We start from the raw sequence: 17,897 nt of genomic DNA, 5'->3' as shown, positions 1-17,897 counted from the left end.
TCTGGGAGTGAAATATAATTAACTTAAAGAAATAAACTGAATTAATGTGTGTTGATTTGGTAAATACATGTATGCAATTTTATACTTCTGAATTTTTTAGAGAAAATTTTCTACGTTTTTGTTGTTTTCCTATTGGAATATTATTTTTCTTAAGATTTTAAAATTTTATTTATAAAGTTTTCATGCCTAGACTAATAAGGAATCCTAAGATTTAAAAAGTAATATAACCTACAGTAGGCCAAAGGGAAAAAAAATTAACTGGCAATCCAATAATATCTGTGATCCAAGATACCTGTGAATATCTTACCTTACAGAACAAAAGAAACTTTGTGGTTAAGGATCTTGAGATTCCAAAAGAAAAAGAAGAGATGGTGATGATGGTGGTGATGATGATGATGATGATGAAGAAGAAATTATCCTGATTTATCCAAGAGCTGAATGTATCATGGGGACCTTATAAGTGAAAGAGAAAGACCACTGATGGAATAAGAGAAGGAAGTGTGAGAATGGAAGGGGAGGTCTGCGTGTTGAGCAAGGAAGGTGGGCAGACTCTAGAAGCCGTGAAATATAAAGAGATGGATTCTCTCCTCTAGTGTACAGAAAGAACAAAACCTTTTCAAGCCAGCTTAAGTTCTGACATCCAGAATGGTAAGAAAATAAATGGTACTAAGTCATAAAGTTTAGGACAGTTTGTTTACAGCAGAAATAGAAAATAAACACATACCAACTCCAGGGATTTCTGGGATTTCCCAGGGGTGCTCCACTGGCGCTTGCAAACAGTTTGGTTTCAACTCCCTCAACCCTCACTTTAGGAACTTCTGTTGAATATTCTGTTATATAGGGATATGTCTGCTGGACACTGAGGCTGCTTGGGCTTATTATCAGTATAATTTCCACATCAAAACATTTGTCAAGGAGCAGTTTTGACCTAGTTCTGTTGCTGCTCTCCTTCTATCCCACTAAGCATTGCCTTTCTTTCCAGTTGGTATTTTTACTTCCTTTCGCCCACCAGGTTTTTGGCAAATACAGGGAAAAATAACTTTATTTCTCTGATGAACACATGTGATCCAAGGGTTCAACTGATTGCAAAACCCATCTGTTGGCATTTATCCGGTGACACAGGAAATAAATATCTTATTCCATATAAGAGCTGACATCAGGCAGTGTTGACTTGGGAGTGGGAATCTGAGTCTGGGGGCAATGCAGACTGTTGGTGGTGGTTGTGGTGGTGTCTGCTGGGCCAAGCCATGGTGGGCACAGTGCAAGGTGTGGAAAGTGATAGGGGTCCTGGAGTCCCACTCTGCAAGCTCTGCCCAGTCAACAGTGGGAAAAGGGTAGAGGGTGAAGGGCCTGTGCTTGCCTTGGCCCAGGCCAAGGATAAATGTGACCACCAAGGGTCTAAGGCCAGCTTGTGGGAAGGAAGGAAAGACAAAAGAAACTTAATCTCTCAGAAATGTATGGTGGAACTCAAGAAGAAGGCAAAAAACAAAGGGTCATCTGAAATTGGGATTGGCTCACTGATAATCCACTGACAAAATTAGAGATCACTACTCAAGCATAAATTTTCTTTAGACTGCTACAAAGATGTCTGACATCAAGGCTTGTGCTGAATATGTTGTGGAATGGGCTGCAAAGGACCCATATGGCTTCTTTACCACTGTAATTTGGGACCTTACTCCAGTATTCCTTGCAAGTGCTGTAATGTTCTAGAAATCAGTCAAGCTGACTGAAGCCAAGGAGAAAGAGCAAAAGAAGAAACAAAAAAAGTCAAGAAACATTGCAAAAGCTAACCAACTAAAAAAGGACTGAAGAGGCAACAGTTTCTGCCACTGGAGAAACACTTAGAAAATTTTGGAAGGACTTAGGAAGGTTTCATTGGATTTCATGATAGTATTATTCAATAAATGAAGTCTAACCATGCAGTAGAATCATGCTGGTTCTGACCTTAATACTTAGTGGCTTTTAGCTCCGGTAAAGAAAGTTTGTTGGCATCTACTAGCAACAAACTTAAATTAGCATTTATTTTACAGGTTGAGCATTCCTAATCTGAAAATTCAAATCCCCAAATGCTCCAAACTCCTAAACTTTTTTGGAGCAGACATGATACCATAAGTAGAATATTCCACACCTGCCAGGCACAGTGGCACATGCCTGTAATTCCAGTGGCTCAGGAGGCTGAGGCCCAAGGATTTTGAGTTCAAAGCCAGCCTCAACAACTTAGTGAGGCCCTAAGCAACTCAGCAAGACCCAGTCTCTAAATGTAATACAAACAAGGGCTGGGTATGTGGTTCAGTGATTAAGTGCCTCTGGGTTCCATCCCCAGTACCAAAAAAAAAAAAATATTTCACACCGGACCTGGTGATGGGTCACAGTCAAACCACAGTTGCACTAAAAATGCTGTATAAAATTATCTTCAGCCTATATAAATCAAAAACAACTTGAAGTAACTAAAGTCTGTCACTGTATATGAATATTGAAAATTTACTAGTTCTATTGTTTAGCTTTTGTTTTTGTGTTCTCTTTTTCTTCTCCTGGTACTTACAAGGAAAAATGTTATGTGTATTAGAAAAAATTTTAAACACATTTTCTTCAGTTTCAAAAAATTGCCTTTATCATACTTTCCTTCTAACACAATTGCCAAATTAATTACAAAATCATTAATAATTAATGATTAATTAATTAACTAAAATTATTTAATAATCAGGTTGATTATTAAATTGGTTACTGATTTTCCTTATGCTTTATGTCAATAAATTAAGTACAATTAAATAATTAAGTTAGTTAACAATGTAAGTTAAATTATTTCTTACATTGGGAGATTATTGAATATAAGAATTAAGAAAAATCTTGATTAATGACAATACTGGAAATTGATAAAGTTATAATTGATGTGTATGTTTAAATAATTCATTTTAATACTTTACTCAGAAAATGCTATATCAAATAAAGGTTTTATATAAAACAAATTTATTGAAAACAATAATATAGTTGTTAAAACCATATTATAGAATGTACATTTTTATACTTATTTGTATTGAATTTGATAATTTTCAAAACAAATTAATTGTTTTTATGTTTATAATAAGGGTATATTAACAGGTTAACTATTTTTCATATTCTTGAAAATTTGAAAACTAAATCTTCTTTGGTATGAACAAGTTGTAGAAGAGGAATCTGAAAAATTAGAGATCAAAATTATTTTCCAAATAACAATAGCAGGACAAGCATAGAAGGCTCTTGAGTTTTTTAATCTTTGTTTATTAAACAATACAATCATTAAATAAGTGAAATTTAATGTGAGTTTCTCTTCTTGCTTTACCTTTTCCTCTTAATTGAGAGGTACAGCAAATTTCTTATTAATGGAAGATTTTTGTAACTAGAATTCAGAATAGCTGAAGTATTCATTACTGGTACTTAGTGATATATTGGTTAAGATTTAATTTTGACGCAATTTTATAAAAGCATTTCTGCTGAAAAGACAAGCCCATCATTAATTCTTCTGTGAAGCTGGCCATAAGCATCTAAATGTTTTGTTCAGCAGATTTTTTTGTGGGAGAGAATGCAGGATATGTAGTTCATTACAGTTTTAAAATACTCTCATATACTCACTCAAAATGGAGGATGACTTTGAGATTATTAGAATATTTTCTTTCTGTTTTTTTTTCTCTTTTCCTTTCAGGAGTATCTTTTTTAATTGCTACTCTTAGTGAAGTTGTTCATTCAGTTTAATATATAAGAAAAGCAGTAGGGGTGGTTAAGATTTCCTTTTATCCTCTATTTTGTTACCTGTAGTTTTCGTGACTGTAGGACTCAGTTATCACTCTTTGTAATAATCCATTTTGTTTTCTTCCATGGAAATTTTTTTCATAGCATTAGGAGAGATGGAATGGAAGAAGGAAGAGGGGGAAATTGAAATTTTCATGCTTTTCTTACCAACTGTGCACACACAAAATTAAAACAGGATCAAGCTCCAAATCCATTTTAATGTCTAAAATATCAAACTTAAACTGATTTATTTCCTTTTTGTATGCTTAATAGTTAATGTATTAACAGTACAGCTTCTACAGACAGACCAAGTACGAACCATGACTCCACCATTCTCTAACTATTGGATCAGGTTGTTTAACCTCTTTTACCTAATTTTTCACATCTATAAAATGAAGATTAAAAAAAGTAAAACCTGATTTCCTTGGCAATACTGACAATATTAATGTTTAGTATATTTAAACACCATGAAACCATATCTAGCATGGTAAATATTCAGTATCAATAAGCTGTTTTGTGAAGAATACTATTAATACTATTGAATAAAAAACTAAATGATTTAATTTTAAGTGTGCCAACTGGTAATACTTGGGAAACTCTTTAAAATAACAGCCTAAAGGAAGAATGAGACATCTGGTCACTCTTGTTTGATTTGATTTTATCTTTCCTTTACTAGTCCTATGCTCTAAAATATAGGAATTTACAGTGCTTTGGAATTCATTTTATAACAGCAGACAAGAAAAAAGCAGCATAAAATTAAAATAGCAAACCAAGCATTGTATTTTACATGTTGAGTATTAAAAAAATAAAGATCGTATACTATAAAGAATCTACTAATACACAATCAAGCAATAATGAGATAAACATCTGAACATCACCTGAGAATGATCAGGTTGGAATGTTTTCAGTTTTTATACTCAATTTTCACGTTAGAATTTTATAATTCACATTCGTATTGAAGTTTGCATTTCAAATATTTTATATTTATTGTATTCAATACATTAAAAAATTTACCATTTTTAAGTAATTACCCCTATTTTATTTCCATGTAAACTGGGGGAAACTATAGATTGTAATACATTTAAACATTGGGAAGATATAATTATTTTAATAGCAGCTTATTTGAATAAGTCTACATAATCCAACACTTAAGGGTACTGTGTTTACTCAAAATGTAAAAAATGTGGACAAGTATGGACAAGTATGGTAAATTCATGCTCCATTGAACAAACTACCAAATTAGCTACTCTCCTTTGAAAACACACAGAACTGCTCACTTATTGACATTGACTGCTCACTTACATTGTTTCTGCAGGGGAGAAATACTGTTCTATTGGGACTCATTAATAAGGCAAGATGTTTTAAACACAATGAAAATATCAGAACATTTGTCAATTAGCTAGGAACATAGTCAAAATGATAGTGGATGGTAATGTAATATTAGAAGGATAATTTTAAATTCTTACTCATAAAAAATGAAACTGAAAATTGTAAATATATTATAAAAGTAGCACAAATAACCTAATCAAGGGAAACAACATTAAGCCCCTTAATAAATGAATGTCAAATTCCCTTTCATATGAAGTTCAAATAAATTATTATTGCACATTTATGACATTGTATTATTTTGCCACCTTAATAAAAGGTTTTGATCAAGGGGCTGGAAGTGTCTCTTAATGGTACAAAATGTGCCTAGCATGGGGCCAGTCTCTGGTTTCAATACCCAAGTACAAAAAGAAAGAAGGAGAAAGGGAAGACAAGAGAAACAGGGAGGAAAAGGAAGGAGGAGGAGGAAAGAAATTATTTCCTGCAAAAGGAATATTTTTAACTAGAGAGAGTATCATCAATTAGTCCCTTGCTTCCTGTTATGAATAAAAAATATTCACAATAATGCATATACTATATCATGCAAACGATATTTGTTGAAATTTTTTGAGAAGTTTTAAATAGTATAATCTTCATATATTATGTCATTCAGTGGGATATTTATAAATATTTTGTGCATTTTAAAAATAAATTACATTGCATCCTTACTTGAAGCCAGCCATATTCATATAGATTATTTGTAATATAACCTTGGCTTCACATCTGAAAAACAAGAGATTTTTAAATGACAAATATTAGAAATGTAATACATTTGTATGCATTCTCAGAAATTGTTTAAAAATTCTTAAAGAATAAAAATGCCTCGATAGAGATTAGAGTACTTGTCTATTTTTTTATTTTTGCATTTAATGTATAGATTCCCTATTAGATATACTACACAATATCACATATATTATCCTGGCTACATAAGATCTATTTCTAATACTCCAACTCCTAAATATTATATTTAGAAGATGCAAATCACTTATATTTGCCTCCCAAAAAGGAAAAGAAAAACAGTCTGAATGAACACAAAATTCACAAGGCCTACGTAATGGTTGCATCAACTTCATTAATTTTCTTCATCTAACTACAATCCTTAAGTTCCTATAAAATAAAGACAATAAGTTTTCCTGCTTCTTCTGTATTTTCAAATTCTTTCCCTCAGGTTTCCAACATAAAAAGATGATTTTCCTATTGTTTTAAAATGGTGTCATAATAATCGCTGCCTACTCTATCTCTTCTTGAAATAATGTGCACTGTTATAGTCTGACAGTATAGATCACTGAGATAAATGACAGGTGACACATCTTATGGGTTATACTGATACAACATAGACCAGTTTATCTCTGTCCTGGGAGTATCCCTAAATCTGAAACTGTCTTTTTTATGTTTCCAAACTTTGTAGTTCCTTCTACCCTTCTTCTTATATGGAGTGGAGAAAAAAGACAAAAAGTAAAATGAAGATACTGGTGACCTATTTCCTCCAGTCATACCCTCCTACCTGTAGTTCCTATAGTTACCACCCAGTCACCCATTTAATTATCAATGCATCAGGTGGATTAATACACCAACAAAGTGAAGTGCTTGTAATCTAATCATTTACCTCTCAATAGTCCGGCATCTCATAACACATGTTTTCCAGGATCACTGAAGATTCAAACCAAAATATCTAGTGACTTAAGTCTATGAAAGGATGGACTTCTTTTGTTAATTATCAATGAAGACACACTTTTATTAGAATTTCTCATCTTCCATATGTATAAGGAGGTCATTAAAATGCCACTTTACTTTTTGTTCTAAACAATAATTTTGCTGGAGTATGACTAGCATATGGGTGTCTTAGTGAAACAAACACAGGAAGATCACAAGCAGTTTTTATAAGTGGAGAACCAGACAATCTCACACGAACGAACATATTTCCATCATATTGGCTATTTCCTTAACTATTATAAGAATAGTCAGAATTTTCTTAGAGCACTTCATTATTTCCTTCTTTGTTTAAAATACAGATGCAATGTGGATGATTTGTTTTCATTTCTTTAACAAATATAAAAATTTAGGGTATTTAAATTATATCAATCATTTAAAATTCTTATTTTCCTTTTCATTATGTAATTTAACAAAATAAAAACAATATTTTTAGCAATAAAATTAGATCTGTGATTTCATATAAATCAATGTTAAACAAAAAAAAGATTTTCTACCCCAAGAAAATGCTATATATAATTTTAAAATTCAAATTAATACCTCCTCTTCTTCATTCTATATGCTCTGATCTTGAACCAATATCTAGTCTCAAAACACTTGAGTTACAATTTAACAATTCTCAAACTTTCCCATTATACACTTATGATAATATTGATACAAAGAGCTAAAATTGTGTACTATTTGGGGTTTTGTAGATACAGGTCAAAAATTTCATCAATATTTTCTAAAAAGAGATAATTTCCAAATGGTGGAATTTAAAATAATAGAACTCATCTGGTCTCCTATGGAATTTTGTTAGAATTGTTTGTTTAGTCATTTAGCAGCATTGACAGTAGGATGTTATCAAATGTTGGGACTTAATTTGATATGCAACTTATGTCCTCTTTACTTCAACTCCATTAATGAGATTTAGTGCAATCCTGAATAACTTCATTTCATTATGAAAAATAAATGCCCTAGCAGAGTATATCTCTGTGGATTCTTTCCTTGCTAAATTCAAGCACATTTTTTTAAAGTCAATCCAATAAATAACCCTAATTGGAAACAATGCCTTAGCCTTAGCACAAGTAGGGTGAAACTAATTATCTCTACTGCACTTATTATTCTGAGTCCCTATTTATGCTGGTGGCATCATACAACAATTTGTCTGTCAAAGAGCTACTAAAGTCACCATAGCTTCTATTTCTTTTACTAGCAAAAAATTCTTCACTTATTCCAATTGCTCAGGATTATCTTTCAATAAGGCTCATTCCATTCCCACTGTATTAATCCAGGAAATCATCACCTATTACAACATCTGTTATAATAACTTTCAAACATGTGCTGACTCTCAGTCTAGGCACTCTGAAATAAACCTTGATCATATCGTATCTCATTTATTAGTGTTAATTTTATACTGTTTATCCTAGAAGAAATTACATATAATTTGAAATATATATTAATTCAAAAACAATGAACTATTTTAAGGACAAGAAGCTTTTCTCCTTTACCTTGTTCAGTTCTTAGCATCCAGCAGAGCTGTCTCATTTGAACTCTGAGTGAAACTCTTTTGAATGTTTTATCCAAATTTATGTATCTAAGCAAGTTCCTGACAAATCTGCTCATGTCTTACAATTCTCATCATTCTATCAAAACCTCCCTCCTTCAAGTTGCTGTCTATTTTATCAAGTACTACCCTCATGAAAATAATTATCATTAAACTGTAGTAAAATTCTGCTCCTGTACATGCAATCTATCTTAATTTATAAATTTATTTGAAGACATAGAGTTCACAAAGATCAATTCTGCTCAAATATCTCTCTCTCACACACACACACACACACACACACACACACACACACAATCATTTTGATTAAATAGTCGGATATTGTTTTGTTTCTGAAAACATTCTAAGGTAAATTTAGAAGCCCAGTAGAGCATTAATTTACTCATTCACTAAATATTTACCGAGCTAGTAATAAATGCAAGACACTCTTCTAACCGCTGTGAAAGAAGAGTGAAAACAAAATTTGCTTTTTGATCTTGACAGATAGTGTGTAAAGAATAGAAAACAGGCGATCCAAGATGGCAGACTAGATGGTGACTGCATCTCCAGTCGCTCCAGAACACAGGATTCAAGAAGGGGAGGCATTGAGAGACTCGGACTAAAATAGAGCCACAGGGTGAGTCTCCCCCACCCGGTGAAGCACTGCCCAGGTGGCAGGCCTGGATTCAGGTGGCTTATTAGAGTAGGGTAGGGCAGCTAGAGTCTTCCCCAGGCAGCTCTGTGCACTCCGGCGGTGGGCTCCTCCCACAGGGCCAGATTCTCCAGCATCTCAGAGCAGGCCCCCTAGTGAAAGCCTTTCTGCACAGAACCAAGCTTCAAGTCCCTGAACCAGGGCTGTGAGTTCCTGCCCACAGGTTACTTAAGGACCAGGACAGGACAGCCAGGGACTTCCCCAAGCAGCCCGCAGCACGGCCCCCTCCGGCAGGAAGCGCCTTTCCAGGCTAGCTTCTCGGACCAGGCCCCTCAGTGAGAGCCCTTCCACACAGAGCCAGCCAGCCACAAGTCCCCAAGCCAGCAGAGACCTCTGGCCTGCAAGCAGCCTCTGGGACCACTGCAAGGCAGCCAGAGACCTCTCCAGGTGGACCTGCCCCTCCCCCATCCCCCTGGCAGGTTTTTTTCCATGGGGCGATCCAAGAAGGCAGACTAGAGGGTGACTGCATCTCCAGTCGCTCCAGAACCCAGGATTCAAGAAGGGGAGGCATTGAGAGACTCAGACTAAAATAGAGCCACGGGAGCCAGCCACAAGTCCCCAAGCCAGGGAAGACCTCTGGCCCGCAAGCAGCCTCTGGGACCAGGGCAAGGCAGCCAGAGACCTCTCCAGGTGGACCTCCCCGCTGACCCCTGGCCGCATGTTTTTTCCACAGGGCGATCCAAGATGGCGGACTAGAGGGTGACTGCATCTCCAGTTGCTCCAGAACACAGGATTCAAGAAGGGGAGGCATTGAGAGACTCGGACTAAAATAGAGCCACGGGGTGAGCCTCCCCCACCCGGTGAAGCGCTGCCCGGGTGGCAGGCCCAGATTCGGGTGGCTTATTAGAGTAGGATAGGGCAGCAAGAGTCCTCCCCAGGCAGCTCTGTGCATTCCGGCGGTGGGCTCCTCCAACAGGGCCAGATTCTCCAGCATCTCAGAGCAGGCACCCCAGTGAGAGCCTTTCTGCACAGAATCAAGCTTCAAGTCGGTGAACCAGGGCGGCGAGTTCCTCCCCACAGGTTGCTTCAGGGACCAGGACAGGGTAACCAGGGACTTCCCCAAGTAGCCCGCAGCTCGGCCCCCTCCAGTGGGAAGCACCTTTCCAGGCTAGCTTCTCGGAGTAGGCCCCCCAGTGAGAGCCTTTCCACCCAGAGCCAGCTCCAAGTCCTGTAACAAATAGCAGGCTAGGGGCAGATTTCCTTGGAAGCACTGCATTATCAAGTTACTCCAAGACTTCAGGCTACTGAAGGCAGGAAGATGATACACTGGAAATCTACAGGGAACTACAAGCCAATAGAAGAATTCTGCAATATCACAAAGTCCCACTGATATCTGACCAATATGAGAAAAGAAGGGAAGAAAATGTACCAAACAAACCTAGATCCTATATCAATAAAACCCAATGACAGCACAGCAGAAGAAATGTCAGAAAGGGAGTTCAGAATGTACATAATTAAAACAATCAGGGAAACAAACGAGGAGATGAAAGAGCAAATGCAGGCATTGAAGGAGGAGATGAAAGAGCAAATGCAGGCATTAAATGATCGCACCAATAAACAGTTAAAGGAGCAAATACAGGAAGCAAGAGATCATTTCAATCAAGAGTTAGAGATATTGAAAAAAAAACCAAAGAGAAATCTTTGAAATGAAGGAAACAATAAACCAAGTTAAAAACTCCATAGAAAGCATAACCAATAGGATAGAAAACCTGGAAGACACAACCTCAGATATTGAAGACAAAATATTTAACCTTGAAAACAAAGTTGACCAAACAGAAAAGATGGTAAGAAATCATGAACAGAACCTACAAGAATTATGGGATATCCTGAAAAGGCCAAAAATAAGAATTATTGGGATTGAGGAAGGCTTAGAGAAACAAACCAAAGGAATGAACAATCTATTCAAAGAAATAATATCAGAAAATTTCCCAAATCTGAAGAATGAAATGGAAATACCAAGTATAAGAGGCTTATAGAACTCCAAATATACAAAATTACAACAGACCACGCCAAGGCACAGTATTATGAAAATAGCTAACATACAAATAAAGACAGACAGAATTTTAAAGGCCACGAGAGAAAAGAATCAAATTACATTCAGGGGGAAACCAATAAGAATATCAGCAGATTTTTTCAATCCAGACCCTAAAAGCTAGAAGGGGCCTGGGACAACATTTACCAAAGCCCTGAAAGGAAATGGATACCAACCAAGAATCTTATACCCAGCAAATACTTACATTCAGATTTGACGATTGAAATAAGATCCTACCATGATAAACAAAAGCTAAAGGAATTTACAAAAAGCAAGCCAGCTATTGCAGAACATTCTCAGCAAAATATTCCATGAGGAATGAGATGAAAAACAACGATGCAAATCAGCAATGGGAGGAACTAGCCTAAAGGAATAGCCAATAAGGGAGGAAACCAAATCATGCCAAAAAACAAAAATGAGTCAAATGACTGGGAACAAATCATATCACAATAATAACCCTGAATGTTAATGGCCCTGAACTCATCAATCAAAAGACATAGACTAGCAGAATGGGTTAAAAAGAAAAATCGAACAATTTGCTGCCTGCAAGAGACTCATCTCATAGAAAGAGATACCATAGACTAAAGGTGAAAGGATGGGAAAAAAAACATACCATGCACATGGACACAGCAAAAAAGCTGAGTATCCATCCTCATTTCAGATAATGTGGACTTCAAGCCAAAACTAGTCAGAAGGTATAAAGAAGGACATTACATACTGCTTAAGGGAAGCATAAATCAGCAAGACATAACAATCATAAATATCTATGTCCCGAACATTGGCTCATCCATGTACGTCAAACAAATCCTTCTCAATTCCAGAAATCAAATAGACCACAATAATACGAGGTGATTTTAACACACCTCTCTCACCGCTGGATAGATCGTCCAAACAAAAATTGAATAAAGAAACCATAGATCTCAATAACACAATCAACAATTTAGACTTAACCGACTTATATAGAATATGCTATCCAACAAAGAACGAATACACTTTCTTCTCAGCAACACATGGATCCTTCTCTAAAATAGACCATGTCTTATGCCACAAAGCTAATGTTAGCAAACATAAGAAGATAGAGATACTACCTTGTACTCTATCAGATCATAATGGATTGAAATTAGAAATAAATGACAGAATATAAAAACTTCTCCAATACCTGGAGATTAAATAATACACTATTAATATGATGAATGGATAACAGAAGACATCAGGAGGGAAATAAAAAAATTCTTAGAAGTAAATGAGAACAAAGACACATCATATCAAAATCTCTGGGACACTATGAAAGCAGTACTTAGAGGAAGATGGATTTCATGGGGCGCATTCAACAAAAGAAGTAGAAATCAACAAATAAATGACTTAACACTACAGTTCAAAGCCCTAGAAAAAGAAGAGCAGACCAACACCAAAAGGAGTAGATGACAGGAAATAGTTAAAATCAGAGCCGAAATCAATGAAATTGAAACAAAAGAAACAATTGGAAAAATTAACAAAATAAATAGTTGGTTCTTTGAAAAAATAAACAAAATTGATAAACTCTTAGCCACACGAACAAAGAGAAAGAGGGAGAAAACTCAAATTACTAAAATTCGGAATGAACAAGGAAATATCACACAACAGACACGAGTGAAATACAAAAATAATTGAAGCTATTTTGAAAATCTATACTCCAACAAAACAGAAAACACGAAGACATCAACAAGTTTCTAGAGACTATGAATTACCTAAACTGAACCAGGAGGACATACACAACTTAAATAAATCAATTTCAAGCAATGAAATAGAAGAGGTCATCAAAAGCCTACCAACAAAGAAAAGTCCGGGACCAGATGGGTTCTCAGCCGAGTTCTACAAAACCTTTAAAGAAGAGCTCATTCCAATTCTTCCCCAAAGTATTCCATAAAATAGAAGAGGAGGGAACCCTCACAAACTCATTCTATGAAGCCAATATCACCCTGATACCTAAACCAGACAGAGACACATCAAGGAAGAAAATTTCAGACCAATATCCTTAATGAACATTGACGCAAAAATTCTCAACAAAATTTTAGCAAATTGCCATACAAAATATATTAAAAAGATAGTGCACCACGATCAAGTGGGTTTTATCCCAGGGATGCAAGGTTGGTTCAACATCCGGAAATCAATAAATGTCATTCACCATATCAATCAGAATAAAAGTTAAGAATCACATGATTATTTCAATAGATTGCCAGAAAAAGCATTTGAGAAAATACATCCCTTCATGCTCAAACACTAGAGAAAATTAGGGTAGTGGGAACATTCGTTAACATTATAAAGGCCATCTAAGCTAAGCCCATGGCCAATATCATTCTAAATGGTGAAAAACTGAAAGCATTCCCCCTAAAAACTGGAACAAGGCAAGGATGCCCTCTTTTCACTACTTTCTACTTCAATATCGTTCTTGAGACTCTAGTCAGAGCAATTAGACAAACCAAAGAAATTAAAGGGATATGAATTGGAAAAGAGGAACTCAAATTATCCCTGCTTCACTGAGACATGATTATATATTTAGGGAACCTAGAAATTCACCAGAAAACTCTTAGGACTCATAAGTGAATTCAGTAAAGTAGCAGGTTACAAGATCAATGCTCATAATCCAATGCATTTTTTTATACATAAGTGATGAATCTTCAGAAAGAGAAATAAGGAAAACTACCCCATTCACAACAGCATTGAAAAAAATAAAATACTGGGAATCAATCTCACAAAAGAGGTGAAAGACCTCTACAATGAGAACTACAGAACACTAAAGAAAGAAATTTTAAAAAACCCTAGAAGATGGAAAGATCTCCCATGTTCTTGGATAGGCAGAATTAATATTGTCAAAATGGCCATACTACCTAAAGTGCTATACAGATTCAATGCAATTCCAATTAAAATCCCAATGATGTACCTTACAGAAATAGAGCAAGCAATTATGAAATTCATCTGGAAGAATAAGAAACCCAGAATAGCTAAAGCAATCCTCAGAGAAAGAGCGAAGCAGTGAATATGGCAATACCAGATCTTCAATTCTATTCCAAAGCAACAGTAACAAAAACGGCATGGTATTGGTACCAAAATAGGAAGATCAATGGTACAGAATAGAGGACATGGACACAATCCAAATAAATACAATTTTCTCATACTAGACAAAGGTGCCAAAAATATGCAATGGAGAATAGATAGCCTCTTCAACAAATGGTGCTGTGAAAATTGGAAATCCATATGCAACAGAATGAAACTAAATCCCTATCTCTCACCCTGCACAAAACTCAACTCAAAATGGATCAAGGACCTCGGAATCAGACCAGAGACCCTGCATCTTATAGAAGAAAAAGTAGGTCCAAACCTTCAACTTGTTGGCTTAGGATCAGACTTCCTTAACAGGACTCCCATAGCACAAGAAATAAAAGCGAGAATCAACCACTGGGATAGATTCAAACTAAAAAGCTTTCTCTCAGCAAAGGAAACTATCAGCAATGTGAAGAGAGAGCCTACAGAGTGGGAGAATACTTCAGATAGAGCACTAATTTCCAGAATCTATAAAGAACTCAAAAAACTCTACACCAAGAATATAAATAATCCAATCAACAAATGGGCTAAGGAAATAAACAGACACTTCACAGAAGAAGATGTACAAGCAATCAACAGATATATGAAAAAATGTTCAACATTTCTAGTAATAAGAGAAATGCAAATCAAAACTACCCTAAGATTTCATCTCACCCCAATTAGAATGGCGATTATCAAGAACACAAACAATAATAGGTGTTGGCGAGGATGTGGGGAGAAAGGTTACACTCATACATTGCTGGTGTGGTTGCAAATTAGTGCAGCCACTCTGGAAAGCAGTATGGAGATTCCTCAGAAAGCTTGGAATGGACCCACCATTGACCCCAGCTATCCCACTCCTTGGCCTATACCCAAAGGACTTAAAATCAGCATACTATAGAGATACAGCCATATCAATGTTCATAGCTGCTCAATTCAATAAAGCCAGATTGTGGAACCAACCTAGATGCCCTTCAGTTGATGAATAGATAAAGAAACTGTGGCATATATATACAATGGAATATTTCTCCGCCATGAAGAATGATAAAATTATGGCATTTGCAGGCAAATGGATGAAATTGGAGGATATCATGCTAAGTGAGATAAGCTAATCTCAAAAAACTAAAGGACGAATGATCCCGCTGATAAGCGGATGAGGACATATAAGGGGGGTTATGTGGGGTTAGCGTTAGGTTTAGGGTTAGGTTTAGGGTTAGGGATAAGGAGGGTGGTAAGAATGGTGGAAGGAAGGACTGTATAGAGGGAAAAGAGGGGTGGGAGGGGTGGGGGGGGAAGGGAAACAATAACAGAATGAATCAAACAATATTGCCCTATGTAAATTTATGATTTTAATTAAATAAATAATAATTAAAAAATTGAAATAAAGAATAGAAAACAAATATACGATATAATATCCAATGGGTGATTTGTGCTACAAAAGGTGAATTGGATGAGGCCAAGTAAGAGGTCCAGGACTGTCAGTTAGCTAGGAAAGACCTCCTGAGAGAAGAGACAATTTGAATGAATACCTTAATAGAAAAAAATGAGCAGTAAGGGGAAGGGGAAGAAATTGTCTTCCATTTATTGATCAAAGAGGATAGAGGATTTTGATGTCGTATTACAAAGTTTGTCCTATAGAAAAATAAAAATTGAGAACCTTAGAATGTTACATCATTTTAGTCATTTATACTTTTTTCTTTTGTTCACATAAATTTAGAAATTCCTACAAACGGAATACATACTTCAGATATTAATGGTGACATCAAATCCATCTTCTTTTTCCTGTGTTCTCACACTGTTCTGTATTTCCTAACTTTACAATCTTCACTACATATGGCCATATGCATTTCTCTGTCTGAACCCTGAGCTTCTAGGAACTGAGCACAGTGCATTATAGAGAGTAAGCAATTAATATATATTTGCTGAACGATTGAATGGTTCTTTTAGAAATTTTCTGAGACAAATTTATTTCTCATTTGCCCTAATTTACAGAAGTATGAGAATCATGCAAATTCTCCTGTTTGAGCAGATCCAAAGAGCCACCTGAATAAAATATTTTACTTCTTTCTAAAACTACTATGTCTGGGAAGAGGGAAGTAGTTGTCCATTCAATTGGGACTAATGGGTAGACTTCCAATGCTAATATTGTTATTTGCTCATCTGATTTCCAAGGCATGTGGGTACCATTCTCAACAATCCAAAATACCAGCCCTCCAGATATTAACTGTAGCTGCCAGTTATGTATTCCTATCCAAGCTTGAACGAGTAATGATACTTTTTTTAAAGGACATACTCTTTTTTTTCTTAAAAAAATTTTTTTAGTTGTCAATGGGCTTTATTTTGTTTGTTTATATGTGGTGCTGAAAATCAAACCCAGTGACTTTTTAGAGACTAAAGGTCATCTAAGAGACACAATATTTACATTTTATGCTTGCATCAGGTTTGGCCACATTTTTTTAATTCTTCACAATTTCTCCTTGATTAAGATGAGTTTTCTTATTCTCTTAATTTTCATTAAGGGACTGTATAATATACAGTAATTAAATATTCACCACTTCACCACTTCAGTTACTATAAAGTTGTTTTGAAGATATTATTTATTACTTTATTCAAAGTTTTCTATATAAAATCTTTGTGACATTTTTAGTTTACACTGTTTTGCATTATAAAACAGCATTATATTTCCTAAAGCACTGGATAACGTCCTCTTTCATGATCAAATGAAACATATGAATGATAAAATTCCTTTTTTATTTTACCTTTATCCCACTATCAAAGGCAAATGTAAAATTCAAGCACAGTAACTTCATTCTTTTCTGATTTACTACTTCTATTTATATGTTATTACTGATGAGAGCTATAACCTAATCAGTGGATTAATCCACTGATAGGGATTAACTGCATGTTAACTCTAGGCAGGTAGGATGTGACTGGGGAAGGTGGGTCATTGGGGCCCTGCCTTCATCCCTGTTGAGAACTGATTTTTCTCTCTTGGCTTTCTGGTACCATGTCCAGAGCTGTTTTTCTCCACTACGACCTTTTGCCTTGATGTTCTGCCTCACCTTGGGCCCAGAGCAATGGAGTTGACTGAGATCTCCTAAACGGTGAACCTCAACCATGAGCCTCTAAAATTGTTCTTCTTAGGTCTTTTGTTCATAGACATTAAAAAATTGACCTTAAACACCCTTCAGTGCTACACTGCTATTTTTTAATGTATCACTGAGTGTATGTGAACATGCCTTTTCTTTTATTAAGTTTAATAATTTTGTAATTGAAAGCAAAGTGAGATCTAAAGCGCTCTGTCATTGATATTGCCTATGCCATTTTCAGGTTTGGAAAAAATACACCTAAGAAAGAAGTAATGATTGTAATGTTTTTACCAGTGGAAAATTTAACAACAGGAATGGCTGATGAATTGTTACTATGTATATGTGCATATTATTAGCAATGTTTTGTTATCTTTAAGATAAAATACATATTTCAATAATGTGAATTCAAAACTTAAAAAATAAGCATATCTAATATAAAGGACGATCGAATTTTCCAATGTTATATTTCACATAAGAAAAAAGAAGACTTGAACATTTTTTAATACCAATTTTTTTAACCAAAATAATTCTAAATATTTTGTTTCTTCAGTATTGAATAGGCATAAATAAAAACATCTACTTTTTCCCTTTGAATCTCAACTGATTATCTTAGCTAATATAGATTTTCCATCTTTTAAG

General features: G+C 35.4%; 1 pseudogene across 1 annotated transcript; it reads left to right on the top strand.

The window, feature by feature from the left end:
* The first annotated feature begins 1,584 nt into the window (after positions 1 to 1,584).
* LOC306659162 (small integral membrane protein 15-like) lies at positions 1,585 to 1,809 on the top strand (annotated as a pseudogene). Its single transcript has one exon. The product of its transcript is annotated as a small integral membrane protein 15-like (transcript).
* The last annotated feature ends 16,088 nt before the right edge of the window (positions 1,810 to 17,897 follow it).

The sequence above is a fragment of the Sciurus vulgaris genome, assembly GCF_902686455.1.
Source record: "Sciurus vulgaris genome assembly, chromosome: 4".
Taxonomy (NCBI): Eukaryota; Metazoa; Chordata; class Mammalia; order Rodentia; family Sciuridae; genus Sciurus; species Sciurus vulgaris.
The sequence above is the reverse complement of the archived record's forward strand: the minus strand, read 5'-3'. Positions and strand labels throughout refer to the sequence as shown.